Source organism: Phaethon aethereus, assembly GCF_964289735.1.
Source record: "Phaethon aethereus genome assembly, chromosome: 10".
Taxonomy (NCBI): Eukaryota; Metazoa; Chordata; class Aves; order Phaethontiformes; family Phaethontidae; genus Phaethon; species Phaethon aethereus.
Genome location: NC_138586.1, coordinates 24211024 through 24230898, shown reverse-complemented (window position 1 = coordinate 24230898; position 19875 = coordinate 24211024). Strand labels below are relative to the sequence as shown.

At 59.4% G+C, this 19875-nt stretch overlaps 1 protein-coding gene across 1 annotated transcript in view; it reads left to right on the top strand.

Moving 5' to 3' along the window:
* Window positions 1-19875, top strand: part of STARD8 (StAR related lipid transfer domain containing 8) — a gene marked incomplete at its 5' end in the record, with an annotated part of 69955 nt that overhangs the window by 37005 nt on the left and 13075 nt on the right.

Below are 19875 nucleotides of genomic sequence, written 5' to 3'. Positions count from 1 at the left end.
AACTTCGATTGCAAACCGGGATCATCTTGTGCTGGGCCACGTACAAAGATAGCCGCTGGCCTAAGGGTTGACATCCAGATGGCAGGAGAGGAAGGAACCAGGGAAGAGAGGGTAAATAGAATAAGGTGGTGCTTGTCGGCGTGATGAGGATTATTCCCAGCACAAAAGAAGCTGCATAATTTTTTAATCTTTCGTAGGCACTGCGGAGAGAGGGTTTGGAGACGGGCCCTTGGGTGCCTGCCGACAGGCACTGGTGGGGGACAGTCCTCTGGCTGGGGCTGCTGCATGTTGGATGGCGCGCCTGGCTGGGGCTCGTGTCGGCAGCCACGGGCATTCCTTGCACTGGTGCAGGGTATTTCTGCCGAACGTGCCATGGAAAGCACTGGAAAGAGTCAAACTGGTTTTGTTTAAAGACGTTTTGTTATCACTGGGAATTGCAGACCTGAGGCTGTGTTTGCTGGAAAGCCACCGAGCCCACAGTTACTCGCTGAAAAGGAGCGTGAGGAAGAAGAGCCCTCGGCGCGTGTGCCGCACCGTCTTTGCTCAGCGCGTCCGGCTCACGCAGCAGAACCGTTTCATCTGGGGCGGCACGAGTAACGCCAAAACCTTGCCTGCTGCAGAGTTGAAAGGATTTGGCTTTGGCTGTGTTTGTGCCCTGGCCTCCTTTCCCCCGGGCTTTGCGTCCGTTAAGTTCCTCTGGCTAAAAAACCTGCAGGCAGCTCTCAGTCAGGCTTGCAGCCGTGCAAGCTGCAGAGAGATGCCAAAACCATCTCTCTCTGGTACCTGGAACAATGCCAGCTGACTGTTAGCTCTGCTTTCAAGCACTTGATCCAGAAAGCAAAAATGTATGCCTTGATTTTGTCATAGGAAGGTTAAATAGCAAATGCGCCTGAAGAAAATGGTGACTTGCTGCTTGCAGAGCTGCTACAAATACGACAAATGTGTTTACTGGTGAAACAGGAGGCTGGTCTGATTTCCCATTACTGCCTGGTGGGTGGAATCTGTGTTTTGATGGTGAAAAGCTGAAAATTCCACTGTGCAGCACAGATGTGGGTGCTGGGGGGGCAGCCTTGCCCCTTCATCCCTGCTGGTATGGCCATGATGCTTGGTGTCCTCCAAGACCCCCATTGTGAAAACAAAACCTGCACTGTTGGGTTTATTAATTCTCTAAAGTATCCTTTTAGTTCTGCTTTTTAGAGAAGGTGTGAGACATGGACACTGGCCATGAGAGGCACGGGCCGTTTCATCCTTCCTGTTTCGGACTCCCTGGTTGTGGGGTGGCACGGTGGCACGTGTGCCAGGCAGCTGAGGTGTCTCCCCGGATGGTCTGGTTTCTCCGTGGGCTGCTGGGGCCCCAGAGAGACAGAGCTTCTAGGGACAGAGAACTGTGGGTGCTGGTCTGGCGCTCCTCCCTGGCTGGCTGCTCTTGGCCACAGGCGGGAGCGAATCTGGTCTGCGTGGTCCTCTGCTGGCTCTCCTCTGGGTGCCTCACCACCATGCCTGCCGCGGAGATGGAGATGGGGAGTTACTTGGTAGTTAATTGGTAGTTACTTGCAGCTGAAGGACTTGGGTGAGGGTGTGTTCCCACCTGGTGAAAAGCACGCCGCTGCTCTGGCATGCAGGTTGAAAGAGGTGGGTGAGGTGCCCACATCATTCCCGTCCTGTCCTCCCTGGTCGGACCCCAGACACTGGGAGAGATCCCTGTGGTGGCAGCAGGACATGTAGCGTGGGATTGAAGAAAGAGGGAAGTCCGAGCCGGCTGGTAAGCCGAAGCTTTTGTGCTTCACGCTCCATTCCCTGCACGCACGGATGCTGTTAGCCATAACCTTGGACTTGCATGAAAGCGGTACGTAGCTGGCAACTCGAGCAGGCTACGAGTGGCTGAAGGATTCTGGGCAGCAAGGAGGTGGAGGCAGGCTGGGGCTTGGCTGAAGGCAAATGTCGGGTGGATTGCCTTTCTCTGTCGGTAGAGCCTGCTGTGAGAGGAGCTGGGTGTGCCCCAGACCTCTTCCTCCAGCGCTGGGCTGCGCAGGAAGCCGCGGCGGGGGTCACGCCGTCCCTGGGGCTCGGGCACAGCCGTGCTCCTGCCGCTGCAACCCACGCCGGCGGTGCCTGCCTCTCCCGCTCTTGTTCTTCACCGCTTTCCCACCTGCCGAAGAAGCGATGACTTGTTCTTTTAACTAATTTTTTTTTTTTTTTCATGAATGGAGCATGTTTTTTGTGAATGTTCTTTAGGGGATGTGAAGCCGCAGATGTTTGCTCATTAATTAAATTCTGTAGAACTGCTGCCGGAAGCAGCGCCAAGCACTTGGCAGAGCTCTGTGGTTTGACGTTTTTCCTTCCTGCCCCCTTCTCAGCGAAGCAAACCCGCAGCTAGCCCTTCAGGCCGCGATGGCAGCCCTGCCTCTGGCCCTCTTCCCTCCTCTGAGCTGTGCTCTGGGTTTTCGAGGCGGTGGACTGAGGTCCCCCAGGCAGGGTCCTGTGGAAGGAGTCCGTGTCTCGTGCCTCTGTCTCTTTGGCCACAGCTGTCAGAGAAGGCAGAGGATAATGAGGTCAGGAGTCTTGGTGATTCGTATTTGATAAGGTTCACTGACATTTTATCTGTTGTCTCCATAGAGAGGAGGAAAACATGGTGGATTAAGAACATCTGTCTTGGCAGGGCCAGCCCTCCCCGGCTGCCCGGCTCTGGGTCGGCGTGGGGTCCTGCCTCACGGGACCTGAAGCCTCTGAGATCCCAATCTCCTTATTGCAAATGAACGCAGAGATCTCGGGTGTCCCTGGGCTTCTCTGCGGCTGCCTTGGCAGAGCCGGTCGCCTGCCCAGCTCCTTCTCTGGGGTAGGTTACCTGCTCTCCGGTGGTACATGCCACTCCTCGAACAGGAGCTGTGCCCGCAAACGGCTCCTGGCAGCACGGCGATAGCACGGATAAATATACCGCGATGTTGCGTAAGCCTGTGTTTTGTGGGTTGTTCAGGCCCTCTTGTTTCTTGGCCAGGCTCCTAAGCCCATCGGGGTATTGAATGGTGCACTGATGGCTTTGACAGGGCTTTCCCCGTTTTCCAACACTGCTCGCCCTTTGCCCATCTCCAGCGTCGCCTGGGGCCGGCCGCGGGCAGGGCTGGGCCGGCGCAGGAACCATGGGCTGCCCGCGAGCTCCTGCCTGCACGGCCGCCACGACCGCTCCCCTGCCCAGCCGGGGCGGCGGGTCGGTGCCGTGGACCTGCCGCGGTGCAGAGCTGCCGGCAGCCGGTGAGGGATGTCCTGCCTGCCGCGGCGCGGCTGCCAACGCCTCCCGGTTACTGCCTGGTTACCCCTGGCCCAGCCAGTGGGCTGCTGTAATTGATCCGCTAATGGCTGCTTGTCCAGAGTAATGGCAGGCAGGGCTTGGAAAGAAGGAGAGCAAATACGGGAAAATGAGCCTGGCAAGCGTGGCTCGTCCCGGCCGATGATGCTGGTGGCGTATATCGGCAGTCAGGGTTGTGCCGGAGAGCGGGAGACCAACCACGGGTCCTACGCTCTTGCTTCGGCGCGGCGGGTGGGCTGGTGGCTGCACTGAGGCCTGGAGCAGCCCCGCCTTCGGCAGCGCTGCTTAGATGGACGGCTTGGGCCAGCGCTCGGCCCGCCTTAGGCCCTTCCCGGGGCAAAGCAAGCGTGAGGGGGAACGCGTGAGGAAAATGAAAGGACGGGGGGGTCTGCTCAGCTCGGCCCTCTCCACCCCGGCGGGCTCAGGACGGAGGAGCGGCTTGTGCGGCTCCCCAGGCGCGCGGGTGGGGTCTGCAGAGAAAGCCCCGTCCGCCGGCGCCGGGCGGTCCTGCGCATCCCTCTCCGGTGCCAGCCCACGGGTCCCGGCGTGGGGATGGACACTGCGGTGTTTTGCAGTGGAAGTGGGAGGAGGTGGCGTGTCCCACACCTCTCTCCGAGAGCGCTCTGGAAAGCCGAGGAGAGCAAAGACCGGCTCCTCCGGTCCACCTTAGCCAGGAGGCACCTCGTGACGCGCCGCAGTTCTGCGGGCGCGTTGTTGGCAGGCGGGAACGAAACGCTCGGTGAGCAGCCGGCACGCAAGAGCAGTGAGTCCTTCAGTCATGGGTCGATGTCGCCGCGCGCACGTGTGTGCGTCCGCGTGTGCGAGCCCGCGTGCCGGGCAGGGTGTCGGAGCGTGCCCGTCCGTGTGCACGCGGCTGTAGCTCGCTCAGCCGAGCATCAGGCGAGCGGCTGCGCGTCCGTGCGCCCGCGCACTGGAACTTGCAGTTTTGCGGACGAGAGCAAGGTAGGGGCTGTCTCGGATGGGGCCAGGCAGCGAGCGGCCGCAGTGGCTGGTGCTGCTCGCCCCTGAAGATGCCAAGGCTGAGAGGAGAGCGGGCGTGCCAGGCCAGCCCGTCGCAAGGGGACGGGAGTAGAGACTTTTCACAGCCTGCCGTTCCAAAGCAGCTCAGCACTTGATTTGCTACCCCCTTGTGAAAGCTGAGTGTTTATTAAGGGCTTTTGAGTCCCTTCAGAAAACGTGTGTGTGAGTCAAAAATTAGCAACTCATAAAAATAGACACGGATGACTTTTTAGAAGGATGTGAGCTGATTGATTTACCACAAACGACGTGAGCCTGCAGCTCTAAGGTAGAAGTTTTCTGAGGCAAAGGTTTCCTCAGAAATGTCAACAGGAGAATTGCCGCACACTAGCGAGAAGTAGCGCTTGCCTGAGAAGTTACGAACATCTTAAAGCGCTGTTTCGAAAGATGCGAAGATGACTGCTGGGGAAGTTCACACGTGTAAAATACTGCTGTGCAAAGCACCTGAGTATGGGACTGAGGCGGCCCGGGGGGCTCCGAGGGCGGGCAGCCCCTCTGAGGTGCGGGGAGGGGGGACGGTGCTGCCGAGGTCCCTCACCCCGCAAGACGCGGTCGTACGGGCTTCGAGCCCTGCGGAGGGCTCTTCCTGGCTGGCTTCCTGCTAGCCAAGCAGACCCGGGCGAGCAGCGTGACAGCCTTTGCTTGGGCTGTCGACGGCAAGAGCAGGGCTTCCCCGCTGTGCGTGGCCGCTGCGGCAGCGGTGCTGTTGGAGAGTTTCCTCCGCCTGTGGTCGCAGGTGGATATTCCAGTGTGACTGTCTTTAAGGCAAGGTTTTTCCAGTGTAACCCCTAGAAAGCACCGGACGCGGGTTGGCGCCTTCGTCAGCCCTGTGCGTAAGCCTGTCATCAGGAGGGGAGTTTGTCTCTCGTTAGCAGCAGACTCCTCCTCGCCGTGTCCGGCTGCGAGCACAAGCGAGACTGTTGTGCTGTCGGGGCAATACTCAGCCGGGCAAGAAAACCCCGAGCAGGTCTTGCTGTGACAAATCTGCTTTTACTTACACAGCCGCTTTCACGTGGCAAGGAAACTGGAAAAAACTTGCCCGTTCCTGCCAAAAAGCGCTGCTCTGCCAGTAACAGGTCTCTGTTTTCTAACGCTGCTACTGCAAACGGTTGGTGTGTTGAATTAGGGCTTCCTGCTGCCTTCTAACCCATGGGCTTCTCCTTGGCCTGACCCTGGGGAGGTCTTCCTCTGCTTCTGACCTTGCTGTCTGCAGCCATGGCACTGACTCCGATGCGTTCGGCGTCATAACTTCCCTTGAGCTGGGATAGCTCTGCAAGGGCGTGTGAGCTCATGTGCCTGTAAATCCCTTGGGAGGCCAGGAAGTCCTAGGTTAATTAATAAAACTGAAGAAGAGAGTCATTTTAACCACCTCTGAGAAGCATTTCCTATTGCCTACAGCAAAGGTCTGGGATTCAGGACTACTCTTCAATCCCATTCCCTCCATGGATCCTCAGATCCTCTGCCGTAACGTAAACAGGCTCCTCGGTCGTGGTCACAAGGCTTTGCTTGCTTCAGCTCCTCAGAAAATGACATGTTAGACATAAACGGCCATGTTTTAGCCTGCCTCTGGGTTGTGGGGTAGGCATGTCTGGGGGAACGGGGCGCAGGGCTGACCGGTCTCCCTGGTGGGAGACAGATGGGACCAAGCCAGGTAAGCCGAGTCTGCCGTTCCCGTGGCTCATCTTCCATCAGGATTCAGTATCTTGACTGTCAGGCCAGCATATGAGTCTACAGCATTGCTTGAGGCCAGCTTTTGCATCCTGTTTTGTAATATTCCCTGTCATTCCCCACATTCCTGGCAAGGACAGTTCTGTATTTTTAAAAAATGTTCCTTTGTCTCTTTGCAAAACTGTGACATCCTTTAAAACTACTCAAAAAGCCCGTTGGCCTGCTCTCTCCAGCGGCTCCTGTTAGCTTCATAAGGAAAAAGCAGCTTTGAGCCAGCGCCAACACAGTCTCCTTCCCGTGGGGAGAGAGGGGAAAAAAGAGAGAGGAAGGGTCGTGGGCTCCTGTTTGGCTCAGGTGACTTCCATAAACCTCAGGTCCGTGCTGTCTGGTTCCACCCTTGTCCTAAGGCTTCACTCTGACCTCCCCATTTCTGCGATGATTACGGGCTCCTTAGGCCTGCTTTCCTCACCGCTGCAGCCCGGTCTGGAGGGTCCTGGCTTTGGAGAAGAACGTTGGAGAAGGCAGAAGCCACCACAGTGGTCCTTGGGTCAGCGTCCTGCCTTTAGTACTGGCCTTTGTCTCACCTAGCACGGTGTAAGGAAGCAAGCTGAGGTGTGGGTGGGATGTTTTGCAGTGCTGTATCCCTCGGGGATGACAGACCTCTTGCGTTTCCCACTGGGGATCAGAAACAAGGTGAGAAAGGAATAACCTGCTGTTGAAGCCCGTGGTGTGACCTAGTGCAGGCTTTGACTTGAATCACTCCAGCTTGTTACCAGCTGCATCAGGATGTGTCTGGTAAACACGTCAGCCCTCCTTCGGTCACCCTACAGCCAGACGTCAGGGAGACCGGGAGAAGACCAACTGGACAAGGAGAAGCGTGAGCTAACAAGCCAAGCCGCAGGTCCCCGTGCCAGGTATTCTCCTGGCGCTGGGGCCGCTTTCCCTCGCTTCTCCGCGCAGGAGCTCCCCAGGACATGCAGGGAGCCCCTGGGATGGGTTGAGCCAGATCCCTCTTTCTCCCACGGGTGAAGGGCACAGTGGCACTGGGACCTTCTCCGTGCCCCAGCCGGAGCTGTAGGTTCAGGGACCCTCTCAGCCTCCTCTCCAGGGCAGCAGTTCAGTTTGCTCCGGAAGAGGGGACGCCTGGCTGCCTCTCCCATCGCTGTGGAGCCAGCGAAGCTCTCTCCTCCCTTCTCTCCCACCTACAGATGTTGGCTGACTGGGGACCCGGGAGGCGGCTGCTGCTCTGGCTGCAGCTGGAAGTTTCGGTCTGGCTTCCTGCTGTGGCGCCACGGTAGCGCTAATGACAGGAAAGGTCCGGCCAGGGATGGTGGTGGAAGAGGCTTTTCCTGAGAACCGGACCAAAATTCCCCTCTGGGGGGGCGGGCGTTGCGGCGGGCAGGACATGTGCGTGGCACTCGCCTGTGCCCCCCCGCACACCTCGCCCCAGCTGGGCACCGGTCCCAGTGCCAGCGTGAGCGTGGGTGGCGTGTGTCCCCTGTGGAGAGCCAGCCTTGGTCACCACCATCCCGCACCTCCAGCATGCACCTGCAGCATCAGCTGAGTTTGGTGTCTTTGCTGTCACGTGTGCACAGAAAGGCCTTTTTCGTGCTAAAATATGGTTATTATTTGTTTCCTGCTGGCTAAGTCCGCTGTTGGCTTGTTTTCAGCAATGGTCTCTTTGCAGGGGGAGTGCTTGCTTTCAGTCCCAAGAGGATCAAGACCTCTCGGTTCAGGGATTTCGTTAGCCTACTATGTCAACATAGCTTTGTGGGATCCTTGAGCAGCTTTAGTGGAGTGCCTGTTGTGAGCCGCAGCGGGCAGCAGCCACGGCACCCTCCGTTAGAGCATGCTGAAGGGCAGCAGCACGGCTGTCTCTGAGGCCCGGTACTTCCCGGCATCGCTGGGATGTGAGATCACATTTGGAAGCGGCTTTTGACTCCTCCCGTGTTGGTGGAAATTTTACGCATGGTCGCTGGTAACTTGGATGGCCCCTGAGACGCCTCCCCATCTGCGGGGCGACCGCTGCTGTCGGCTGGAGCGTGCGGGTGTTCTCATCCCACTCCCACGGGTGTATTTGCCAGCCCACTCCTCTCAGCTGCCCCTTCTGCGCTCTGGACCTGCGACGTCCCCGCCGGGTCCCGCTCAGCCGCGGGGGTCTCACCGCTCGTTCCGTGAACTGTTTGTGCGAAAAGCACCAGCCTGGGGAAGTGCGGTTGCAGAGAAGGTGCTTTTCATTACGGAGACTAATCCCACGTCAGCCAGAGCTTCTCGCCTGGACCGCGCAGCTTCCCGCAGCTTCAGGCTGCCCGAAGCGCTCAGGCGTGCCCTGCCCGCGCCGGGGGAGGGAGCGCTCCCGCGGCAAGGTGAAGCGCCGCTGGGTTGAACGCAGACCGTGAATTTGTGGAAAATGAGGTGATTAAGTCTGGATACCTTGGGAAGCAGGCGTTCCTGTTCTTGTCCCTGCGCCATCGTTTCCCAAGGCTCTCAGTCCTCTTTGGTACCCTGAGGGACTGGGAAATGTAGGATGGATCGGTCTGTGCTTGCGGTTTTCCCAGCCCTCCCGTCACCGGCACACGGGAAGGGCTGCGTTCAGACGCGCTGCCCTGCCTGCCAGCGGCTGGCAGCTCCCGCGCTTTGCAAGCGCCGAGTGAAGCCCTTGGCTGAGGTTTACGGTCAGGGGTTTGCATAGTCAGCGTCTGCTGGGATGGGGACGGGGTCTTGGCGGTCTCCGTCGCTCTCCTCCCTCCCGGCTTACGGCAGGGCGGTGCCCCCTCCGCGCCTGGTGCCAGCAAAACGTGCCTGCCGAAAGCGTCGCGCTTGAGCATCTCAGTATGACCGAAAATTCCCATTTCCTTCTGGTTGCAGTTGAAAACCACAACCCACCTGGCTGGAGCGGGCATCCCGTGCCCGGCCGGCCGCAGCCGGGACAGGCCACCTCGGCGTCCCGTCCTGTCGGGATGGGAATGCCCGTGGCCGCCGGAACGGCCGCTCTGGGGCAGCGAGGCTGTCCCGCCGCTCGGCAGGGCTCGCGCGGAGCTGGAAACAGTTAAGCGCGAGCCTGCGTGCGTGTGCGCGCTCGCTCCGGCTCTCTCGCGCGCTCCCCGCCTGCTCCCACCCCCGCCGTTTGAGCAGCGCAGCCCTTGGTGCGGCCGGGGATGTCCTGTTTGCTTCTAACCAGAAATTAGATGGCTGCCCGGGCAGGCAGGGTCAGCGGGGGCACATTTTATTAGCTCGGCGCAGTTGGCCTGCGTGGAAAAATCGGAGCTCTCCAGTTGAGTGCCTGCGGGAAGGTCTTCGGCCAGGAGTGGATGGTGCTGGGGTGGGGGATCAAGGAGGCTGGTGGTCATGCTGGTATTTTTTTCTGCATTTAATCCACGGTTTCCAATGAACAAAGCCAGGATTAACAGCTTCTGCCATGGTGAGTCTGCTCGTGTCCCAGCTTTGTATTTGTCCTGGGAGGTTTCAGCCAGCAAACGTGCTTTTGGGGGGGAGATGGGAAAGTCTGTAAAACGACCTTTTTCTTGTCAGGGATTTCTTGAAAACAGTGTTTCCGTTACAGCGAGTTTGCTTTGGCTTTTATGCAGCAGGGTGAGAGAAGGGTTAGGAGGTGTGATTTGTTTTGTTGTTAAGTGTTTTTTGTTTGGTTTTTTTTTTTTTTGCTTTTCTTGAAAAACAGACCAGGTTTTCCTTTACTTCCCCCCCCCCCCACCTTGAAATGATCTGTAGCTTCTGCCCTGACGGGAGCGTGCCTGCTTGGAGGGGGGCTGCGGCTGGGTGCCTTGTGAGCCCTGAACCCCTGATGAAATCGGGCACGAGTATTGAGGGTGCGGCTGTGCGTGGTCGGAAGGAGAGGGGAAATGGATGCGACAAAGTGCAGGCTGGTTTCAGTCGCATTGTGTGTGGCTTTTCTTTCAACCCCTCTGCTCCCTGCTTAAGATGCAGCAGGCGTAAGAGAACTGCAGCCTTTTTAATATTTGGGCTTATTTCTCACAGAGTCAGCCAAGCTGGTGAAAGCGCGGTGGTGGTGCGGCATGCCAGCTCCTCCTAACCTTCGGCTGTTCCTGAGCCCAAGCCAAAATGCCGCTCCGTGAGCCTGACCCCCGCCTCCTGCCAGGCAGCAAGGACGGCCGGGGTGGCGGCCGGCGTTGGCCGGGAGCGCGGCGGTGCCGGTGCCGGTGCCAGCCGTGCCGGGGGTTGCGGCATCGCCTGCCGACACTGATTTACTTAAGAGCAGTTTTAAGCGAGAGGAAAGGAGGGCACAGGGAGAAGGCTTCAGGGCTGCGGGGCGGGGAGGGAAATGCCCCCCAGGAGCCGCGGGCAGCTGCACCGTGAGCGGCGCCGAGCAATGCCGGTGGGCGCTGGGCGCGGCAGAAGGGGCCGTGGCTTCCGACCGAGTGGGAGAGGTCCCGTGGGCAGGGTGAAGGTCCTGCCCCCGCGTACGCAGACCGGCGCTCGCATGAGAAACGTTACGTGGCCGCTTTTTGAAACTTAGCGTTTGGTTTTGGGGGTTTTATGCCTTGATTTGTAGTTCTCTCCGGAAGGACTGCAGGGAGGTGTCCCCATCGGGGGGGACAGTGCCGTGCAGACCGGGGGGGCCGTTCTGGAGACGAACCTCAAGCGTGCCGTTTGCTGGCTCGGCGCGCTAGTGTGGTCACCTGCACGTGCAGGACTTCGTGGTGTTAAAATCTTGAATTTTGCGGAGATGTGTCTGACGTGGGATGGGATTTTCACAGGTGTAACGATCAGCACGCGCCAGCATGGGTGCAGAAGTGCCGAGCGCCTTCGCTCGCACGGCTCCCCGCGGACCAGGGCAGGTGCGGGGACCCCTCGGTAGCCAGAGCCTGACCAAAGCGGCCGCCCGTGGGCCGCTGGGCGAGGGAGCGCTGCGGGTGGGAGGGGAGACGGCTTCGGGGTCAGCAGCAAGGGATCGCTGGGGCAGAAGGAGGAGGCAGATGGTTGCACAGACCTGGAAGAATACTTGATTCTGGCTTATTTTTGTATTGCAGCCTTTAAAAGGGGAAGAAAAGAGCCCTAAAGCAACCCTTTATGCTTCTGCTGAGAAATGAGTGCCCATTTCTTCCTGCCAGGATGCGTTTCTGTCCTGGGGCTGTGGCAGCGCCTGGCCGTCGGCTCGGGCGGCCGCCGGACCGGGTGTGACAGCTCTGGCTCTGGGCTCGCCGTCCCCAGGCGCTCGCAGAGGTCCCACCGAAGGCCATAGGAGCCTTTGCATTCCGCCGCTGGGAACTGGAGGGGCTTGTAATTCTGTACAACATGGAAAAAGCTGCAGAAGGACCACGAGGGAATGCTGCTCCGTGGAGTTCCTCTGGTAACACACTGGTGTTTCTTCTAAACAAATGCATAAAAGCAGGGGAAAATTCCCTCATGTATTAAGCAAGTAATTATTCTTCAATGCCTGGATTTAAAAGTAGAAGGAGCTGAGGATAGCTCCGAAGCAGGTAGTGCCGGAGAGAAGCTGCAGCAGGCTGCATTGGCTGGAGGTGCAGATGTGCATCAGCTGCAGGTGCTGCGTCACGGAGTTGAGCGCGCTCCGCCACGGCGAGCGCTGCTGCGGATCCTGGCTTTTTAGCAAAACTATTGCCGTTTTCCTTCGCCTTGACCTTCCTTGGCCTTCGGCGGTGGCTTGTGTTGGTCTCGCACTGCATGCGGTGTACGTGCTGTGGCGGAGGCAGCAGCGGGACGCAGCTCTCTGGGCTTTAACCTCAGAGCGTGCTGGAGGCGGGAGTAGGCTACGGGTGCACAGTTTTGTTGGTGCTGGGTCCAACGCTCGTCAAGCAGCGGAAAAACGGGCTCTTGTTGTTGTCAGCGTAGAGAAACGCATGATGTGATCCCTCCTCGTCGAGGAGGTGCGGTCTCGGCCGGTACCTGCAGCATCCCACGGATGCCGTGCCCCGGCGCTAGCAAAGCGGTCAGGCAGGGAGCTCCGGCACCGCTGGCTGCCCTCGCAGGGACGGCGTCCGTTAGTCCAAACAAAGTGAGTGTGAGACCCGTGGGATGGTCAACAGGAAAGCAGCAGCGCAATTTTAGAAAGGGTGGGGTACAGGATGGGCAAGATGGATTAATTTTCTTCAGCAGCTGAGTAGCTGTTGTCATCTTGCTACTCTTCTGGGTTTCCAGTAGCAGAAATAAGAGCACCCAGACATCACGGCCACTTCGGCAGTAGAAACGCATATATGTATGAAAACATATATTCAATAAATTAATGGTTGGGTCATTAGGAGCCTTAAATAGGAGGAGGTACCACTCTACTCTCTTCTTGGCGTAGCGCATAGATTGCTGCAGAAAACGGCTACGTGCTTAGGCACCTTTCGAGAAGAGACCACGGTATGTGATACAACCCTCAGTCTCCGGGAAGGCCGTGCAAGCGGTGCCAGGCTCTTTGTGAAGACAGTAATTGCGCCCGGACAGGGCAGGCCGCCCTTCTCCCTGCTCGCCCGCTGCAGGCGCGGGGCTGCTGGAGCATGAGTGTGGAAGGGGGGACGCAGCCAGGCCTGCGAAGCTCTGTCTCATCATTCCAGCCAGCCGGGTGCCCTCTCACCAGCCTGAAACCCAGGACGGGAGTAACGTGACCGGCGTCAAGAAGATGGGAACCTCTCACCCCCGCTCTAGACCTGGGCAGAGGCAAGCTGTCGGCTGTGCCGGCGCTGACGGACCTTCTCGGGGGGGTGTGTGGGGTGGGCTGGAGCCGGACGGTCTCTCCCCACGAGCTTGCTTTGCTGTTGCCTTCTTCAGACACGGAAACCGAGGTTCCTGCTGGGCTGCCTCCTCCGGCGCGGGGGGCCTCGCTGCTGCGCTCCGGGGCGCAGGAGAGGACGGGGTCCTGGGGTCCTGCCCTCTGGGGTCAGCACCGCTGCAGAAACGCAGGTGGGGGAGGCAAGGAGGACGGATCGGGGCCTTCACCTTCCTGGCCCTTTGTTTCTGTTCCTATCGGTGCCCTTTCCATCCCCGTGTTCCCAGCAGACATCTGCTCTGCAGCTGCAGCACTCAAAGGCTGTTCAACCCGCTTAACCCCTGAGCGACCGCAGCGCTCGTGCTCCCAGGGGCAGCCTGAAGCCGAGGGCCAGGAGGAGGTGTCCCGAGGTGACCAAAGGAGCTATGAGACTCTGAGGAGTGGAGATGCCAGTGGCTGTTCAACCCTGCCTTGTTGGGTCTAAAGTAACACCCCAAGAGAGGAAGAGACCCTTCGCTGCTGCAGATGGACGTTGGCTTCTCTGGAGGTGGCTGTTAGGCTCTGGTGTCCCAGAGGAGTGAATACTGAAAGGGGAGAAGTTTCCTCCCCTTTCTAAAGTGAAGAAGGTAACAAGCATGTTTGCATTCTGCAAAGGTATGATGAAGCCTCATTCGTTTGGGGCTGATGTGGTTACTTCAGTGCTATCTTGCGATCTTTATTAAAGACAGCAAAGGCTGCAAAGGTGAATTTAAATTGCTGAGAGTGACGTTTGTGGGGGTGGTGGTGCTCCCCGTGCAGGTCGGGTGCAGCTCCCATCTCGGGTGCAGCCTGCAAGGGGGGAAGCTGCTTTTTGGCTGGGCATGGCGCAGACCAGGCTCTGGCATTGCCCCGGACTTGCTCACGGCCGTGGTCTTAGTCGTGGTTCTGCGCTGCCAAGCCCAGGGTTATACTCGCTTTGGGTGCAAAGGGCTGTGCTTTAACTTTCTTTAAAACGGAATAGAACAGGCACGAGACTACTGTTAATGCTCGTTAGCAGGAGAGGAAACCAAAGCTGTGGCATCCAGTTGATAACCGTGGTTACATGCAACCCTGGAGCTGAGCCAAGATGCGAGTGGGGCAGAGATGGGGGGGGACACGCTCCCCCGGGTAACTGCTGCGGCGCTGCCTGGGGCGGGCTCCGTGCACACCCGGCGGGGGCACCCGCTGGAGGGGAGCCTCTTTTGTTACCTGGAAACTTTGCTTTCACAATAGAGCAGCAATTTGTCCGGCGTCCCAGGGCCCTTCCTTCCTCTCTGCTGTCCGAGGAGCTGCTGCCCAGCTGGGATCTCCAGCCTTGCTGCCGTTCGGGCGCACGAGCATCTGCCGAAGCCGGGTGCCGCCCGGGGGCGATGGGGAGGGAAGAGAGGGCACCCGGCTGGCGGCTGGAGGGCAGCTGGGAGCGGAGCAGCTTGGGGTGACCTCTGAGGGTGGTCTGGAAACCCAGCGGCTGGGGTCTCCCCACCGTGGGGCAGGGAGGTGGGCAGAGGGCTTCTTGCCCAGCTTGTATGGCCGGTGCTCAGGTACCGACACCACGCGGACACTGGCCAGCAATTTCTGTGCTGCCTCTAGGATGGTTTTTACCCCCAGATTTCCCTCGTGTTCACCCGCACCACGCAGCGGCTGTCCGGACATGAGCCGGGCGGCGGTGGGCTCTGGCACCCGCCAGGCTGGCGGTGCCCCCAGTGCCTCCCGCCCGCGTGGTGCCGTCCCCAGGGGAGCGATGCCCTTGGGAGCAGACAGGGCATTTCGGGGCTGGAGGTGGCAGAGGCATTTGAACAATTCCTCGTTGGTGACTTAGCAAGGAGCAGTTCCCAAAACTTGTGAGACCTGTTTACTGCGTGAAGGTTAATTATGGAAACCCTCTGCGTCTGGGAGAGCGTCCAGCTGCGTTTCTCATTCCTATCTGCGTGCCCTGTCCGTGCTGGCGGCTTTGAAATCTCTGTGGTTGGCTGGCTGGTGCTGGGAGCTGGCTGGGCTGGAAACAGATAACTGGTATTTATCGGTGCCGAGTGCCAGACCGCGCAGGGACGAGGGATGCCCGTGGCTGCGTAAAACCTGGCGTGCCTCCCCTGCTCTGAAAGCCCAGGTCGGCGCGGGCAGCGAGCCCCGGCCGAGCGTGGGAGGCAGCGTGGGGGCTTCCCCCGGGCGCCTCTTCTGAGCGGGCTGGAAGGGGAGAGGTGCCGTCAGTCAGCACGGAGGGGTCCGGAACTGGCCCTCGGGAACTGCTGGGCGATGCTCGGTTCAAAGAGGCGACGCTGATTGCTGCGAGCACAGCGCTGGGCGTCGCAGCCGGAGTTAATTCCTCTCTAACTTCACGTACACTGGCAATGCCCCGGCCGCAGTACCTTCAGCAGCAGTAGGATACGTGTTTCCTGTGGGAAACTGTTGTTTCAGCTCTTCGCTTTTTCACGCCGTGAAGGCACATCTCCTGGCCTGGGAGATGTGTCAGGATTTTCTGTCATTTCTGTAAAACGCAGGCAAGTACTTCTGTTTACAGACTGGGGAGGGAAGCTGAGCTCCACTTCTGCATAGTCACTGCTGTAGGCAACAGTTTATTTTAAGGCGGGATGGAAAGAAAACACACCGAAAAGAAAAGCAAAAAGAGTGTTCCCCCCGCTAGCGCTGGAGTGTGACAGCCGGAGGCTCGGCGCTCCCGCCCGCATCTGCCGGGCAGCTGCTTTCACGGCTTTCCATTAGGTAACGTATGGGCAACCGTACGATGTGGTTTTCTTTTCACAGACTAATTGGCTGTGTGGGACTTTTTATGGGGAATTTGGAAACTTGCTGTGAGAAGCTGGGATCCTGGGGTGTGACTTCTCGTTTTTTATTTTTGATTTTCAAAGCGAAAGTGCAGAGCCGGGGTTCTGGGAAGTGGCTTTCCTGCCCATGATTAACTTTGCCTCCAGTGTTCCAGCTCGCTCATGTTGGAGCTTTTATTGCATCTCCTGGGCTTTTCACCATCCACGCCTGTGCCAGGTCAGGGGTGGGGCAGCTGTAGCCCCAAAAGCACTTGAGGGAGAGATATCAGGCTCCAGACATCCCACGGCCACAAGCCATCCTTGTTGGAGCACCCACGGACCCGGCGAGGGTCTTGGTGCTCCCCCGCCAGCGGGTTATGTTCTGGGAAATGCCAGAGCGCGGTGGCTGTACAGGAAGGTGGTGGTGGGGGATTTTGTCCTTCTTTTCCACTTTCATGTTGGTTTTCATCCTTTTCTTCCACTTTCACTAGCAAAACGAGAGACTCTTGTCTTTCTCTGGTTTTGCTTTCTGCCCTTCGCCTCGGTGTGCTGGGCGGTGCCGGGGGGTCCGGGTTCCCGGTGTCTGGGCAGTGCCGGGGTCTCCAGGTTCCCGGTGTCCGGGCAGTGTGGGGGCTCCGGGTTCCCGGTGTCCGGGCAGTGTGGAGGGTCCGGGTTCCCGGTGTCCGGGCAGTGCGGAGGGTCCGGGTTCCCGGTGTCCGGGCGGTGCCGGGGGGTCCGGGTTCCCGGTGTCCGGGCGGTGCCGGCCAGCAGTGCCCTCCATCCCCGGGTTGCCTTGCAGCAGCCGTGCTGGTGGAGCTGCCCCCGCCGGACCTGCTCGGGGCATTTCCGATGGACCACGGCGGCACTTGCTCCCCAGCGTGTGCCCCTCGCTGGGTACATGAGATGGGGAGAGTGGCCGTGGGTGCCTTTTCCTTGGGAAACGCCATCCAGCCTCAGCAGCTGCCTGAGAAGGGTGGAAGCTTTGACTGGAGGGGATTCTCTGGTGGCTCATAAGGGCTGTGCGTCATCAGGAGCTTTTTCCAGCGAGTGCCTTGGTGCTGGTTCCCCCCGGGGGGTAGCCCAGGGCTCATCTCACACGGAGAGCCGCCTCTGACGCGGGAGCTGTAACGGGGCCTCTCAGCTACCCATTCGGCTGCTTTCATGAAACTGGTTGGCAGCTTTGTTACGTGCGCGTCTGCTCTCCTCTCTCAGAGGTGGGTGGCGGTGGTCCTGACCGCCGGGGTAACGCGTTCCGGCGGACAGAGAAGGGTTATGCGAGTCTTCTTAGGAAACGCAGCTGGGAATGCCCGGAACCGCCAGCCCCTCCGTGAAAGCCTGGGGGGAAGCGCTGCCATCTTTTTGTGTCCCACCTTCATCTGCTCCTCGTTCCTCAGCGACGAGCCGTAAGGTGCGGGGGGGGAACCATGCACCCCGGCGTGCCGCTGGCGCGACTCGTGCCATTGCCGAACTGCTCTGCGGCAGCGGGTGCCCCGTGCTTGGGGGGCTGTGTTTGGAGTTCTCTGAGGTTGGGTTCGGTGTGTGGTGGCAAGGTGGCTTCGTGGGATTTAGCCTCTTGTTTCTTAGGGAAGCGTGGACTCCGTGCGTGTTTGTGTGCCTGTCTGCCTGTGTCTGTGTGCCTGCTCCTCCTGTAATACAACTTGAATGGCATAATTTCTGTCATATTTAAACTACAGATCACAAAGATACTCAGTTACTACAGCTCATGAAAGTCGTTTGCTGCCCAATGAAAATGAGACCCACTTCCCAGCCCTGCTGAAGGGTGGGTGTAGAATGTGATGAACCTTTATTAGACATCAAAGAATCCGCACATCTGTCGGAAACCAGTCTCCGTTGCTGCTGCTCGTGGCTTCTCAGCCCAGCACCGTTCTGCCCGGCTTCGGGCAGCGGAGGGTCTCCAGCAGCGTTCCCCTGGGCTGGGTTTCCAGCGGAGGCTGCAGACAGGCACTCGTGGGGCCAGCTGCCCGGTGCAGGGTTTGGGTCCCCCGTCACCTCGCCCTGGCGGTGAAGCTCCCGGGGAGGTGGCAGGGAGGGCTGGGGACACGGCTCGTGGCGGGTGACCCCGCGCACAGCGGGGTTCGCAGCCCACCCGTGTGCTCGGCAGGAGCGGTTGCCTGCCCGTCCTTTCCTGCGCTCCCCTGGGAAAGCACGCCTGTGGGGAGGGCGGGCGGAGCAGGAAGCTGGCGGCCAGCTCCGTCCGGGACTGGGACACTTGGAAACCTTTTCTGTGCCAGCGCTTCAATGTGGGGTGGGCAGAGCCCCCCTGCCCTTGTTGCTCCCTGCTGCATGGGGTCGGGGGGGATGCAGGACTCGCCGCAGTGAGCGGGAAGAAGAAGTTTTTGACAATGATGGTGGTGAAACCCTGACCCAGGTTGCCCAGAGAGGTGGTTGATGCCCCGTCCCTGGACACATCCCGGGCCAGGCTGGATGGGGCTCTGAGCACCCTGCTCTACTGGAACTGTCCCTGCTCACGGCAGGGGGGTGGGCTAGATGGCCTTTGACGGTCCCTTCCCGCCCAGCCCGTGCTATGGTTCCGTGCTCCCCCGCGCCCCCCCGCCAGCCCCTGCGCCGCGAGGAGGCGGCGGAAGGGAAGGAAATGTCGTGCTCTGACTCCTCGTTTCCACCGGGGCGACGGGCGGCCGAGCTCAGTCCTGCGCGGCGCATCCTGCTGCAGGCTGCAGCCCCGGCCCCGCTGCTCCCCACGGCGGGGCAGCCGCGGCCACGCGGGGTGTCACGCGGCTCCTGGACGGGCGAGCGGTGCCGATCGGCGCCCCGGCCATGCTCTTCTACCAGTTCGGCCCCTCCGCCGTAAGGGGTAAGCTCGGCACACGGCTCTGCTTCTGGCTGCCCTTCCCTGTCCTCTTGGGGGGGAACGCCGGACCCGTCCCTCCCTGGGGGCAGTGGGCAGCGCTGGGGTCGGGACGTCATGGGGCGGCAGCGGGTTGGGAGGTTGGTGTTTCTGCTCGTGGCTGGGGTCACCCCGAGCTGCAGCCTCCGGCCGCGATGGCCCCGCGGCCAGCGACTCCGCTGCAAGCGAAGGAGGGGCAGTGCTGGAGCAGGAGCGGGGTCTGGCGGCCCGTTGGCGGGGGACTGTGGGAAATGCCCGTCCTGCGGCTGCGGGAGGGATCTGCTCTCCGGAGCTGTCATGACCGAAGACCATTCATGTGGACCAGGAGTCTTGGTGCCCTCCCGGCTGTACGGTCGCAGCCGCAGGGCGCCTTCCCCCACGGGAGGGATGCGGTGCTCTGTGGGGACCGGGCTGATGCGGTCGTGCTCCAGGGTTGAGGTCTCCACTGGAGTTACTGGTTTTGAGCCCTGTCGAGGGCAGGAGGGATCAGCCCCAGAATTTCGGCTGGGTTCATGGCAGGGTTAAGGACAGCTGCACCATTTGGACCCAGATGCAGATGCTTATTCCAAAACTTCTTCCCAAAACTTTTGAAGTATTTGGGTCCAGGGTTTTGGCTTGGTCCCGTCCTTAACTGAACTGCTTGTTTTGAGCTTTTTTTTTTTCCCCCCAGCTTTAGATTTCTAATTGGAAATGCAGCCAGAGCTCTTGGCTGAGACTGTTGATGGATGGTGATGAAATTGGGGTGTTTCACTGCAATCTGCTCTGGGTGGATCCAGCCTCAGTCCAGTCTGTGCTGGGTGGTGCCTCCGAGACGGACGGGCGAGACCCTGAAACTGCAGTTGCATTTTCTACACTTGAGGTCAAATGTTTGTCACCCTCAGGAATATAAATCTCAGCAGACCGACGGACTGCCGACACCAGGCAGCAGCTTGCTTTGGCTGCGTGAGCTTTGGTCTGTTTTCCCTCAAGTTCTGTAAACTTGAGAAATTTCACAGAAAATAGTGCTGGCTGTTGGATGGGCTCATCTAGGCGATAGCTGAACCATGCGCGAGGGATGGGAACAGGCCAGGCAGGGGCTGTAGAAAACTGTCAGGGTTCTGGTGCCTGCCAGGATGAACGCCAGCTTGAGAGAAGAGGTGTGGTGGTCCGGGGTGGTGGGAAGGAGGAAGGAGAAGGAAAAGTTTCTTTGGCAGGCTTTTCTGGAGGATGTTTGCAAAAGTGACCGGCCCTAAGCTTTGATGAGCTCTGAACTAGTTATTAAAAATAAAGATCTTCCTCTCTTGCCTGGCAAAGTACTGTATTTGGTTTGGTGGGTTCAGTGTTTCATAGGGAGGTTAAAATTGTGCCTTGTGGCCCTATCGCTCCTGCGTTACCTCCTCCCTGGTGCTGGCAGAGAGGCTAAAGCCGGGCGGTTTCTGCAGGGGCAGCGCTGCCCACCAGCACAGCCGCCGGCTCCCCTTGCTGCAGCCGGTCGTTTCCTCTGCTTCGTGCACGTGAAACACGGGCTCGGCGCCGCGGGAGCTGGGGGGGA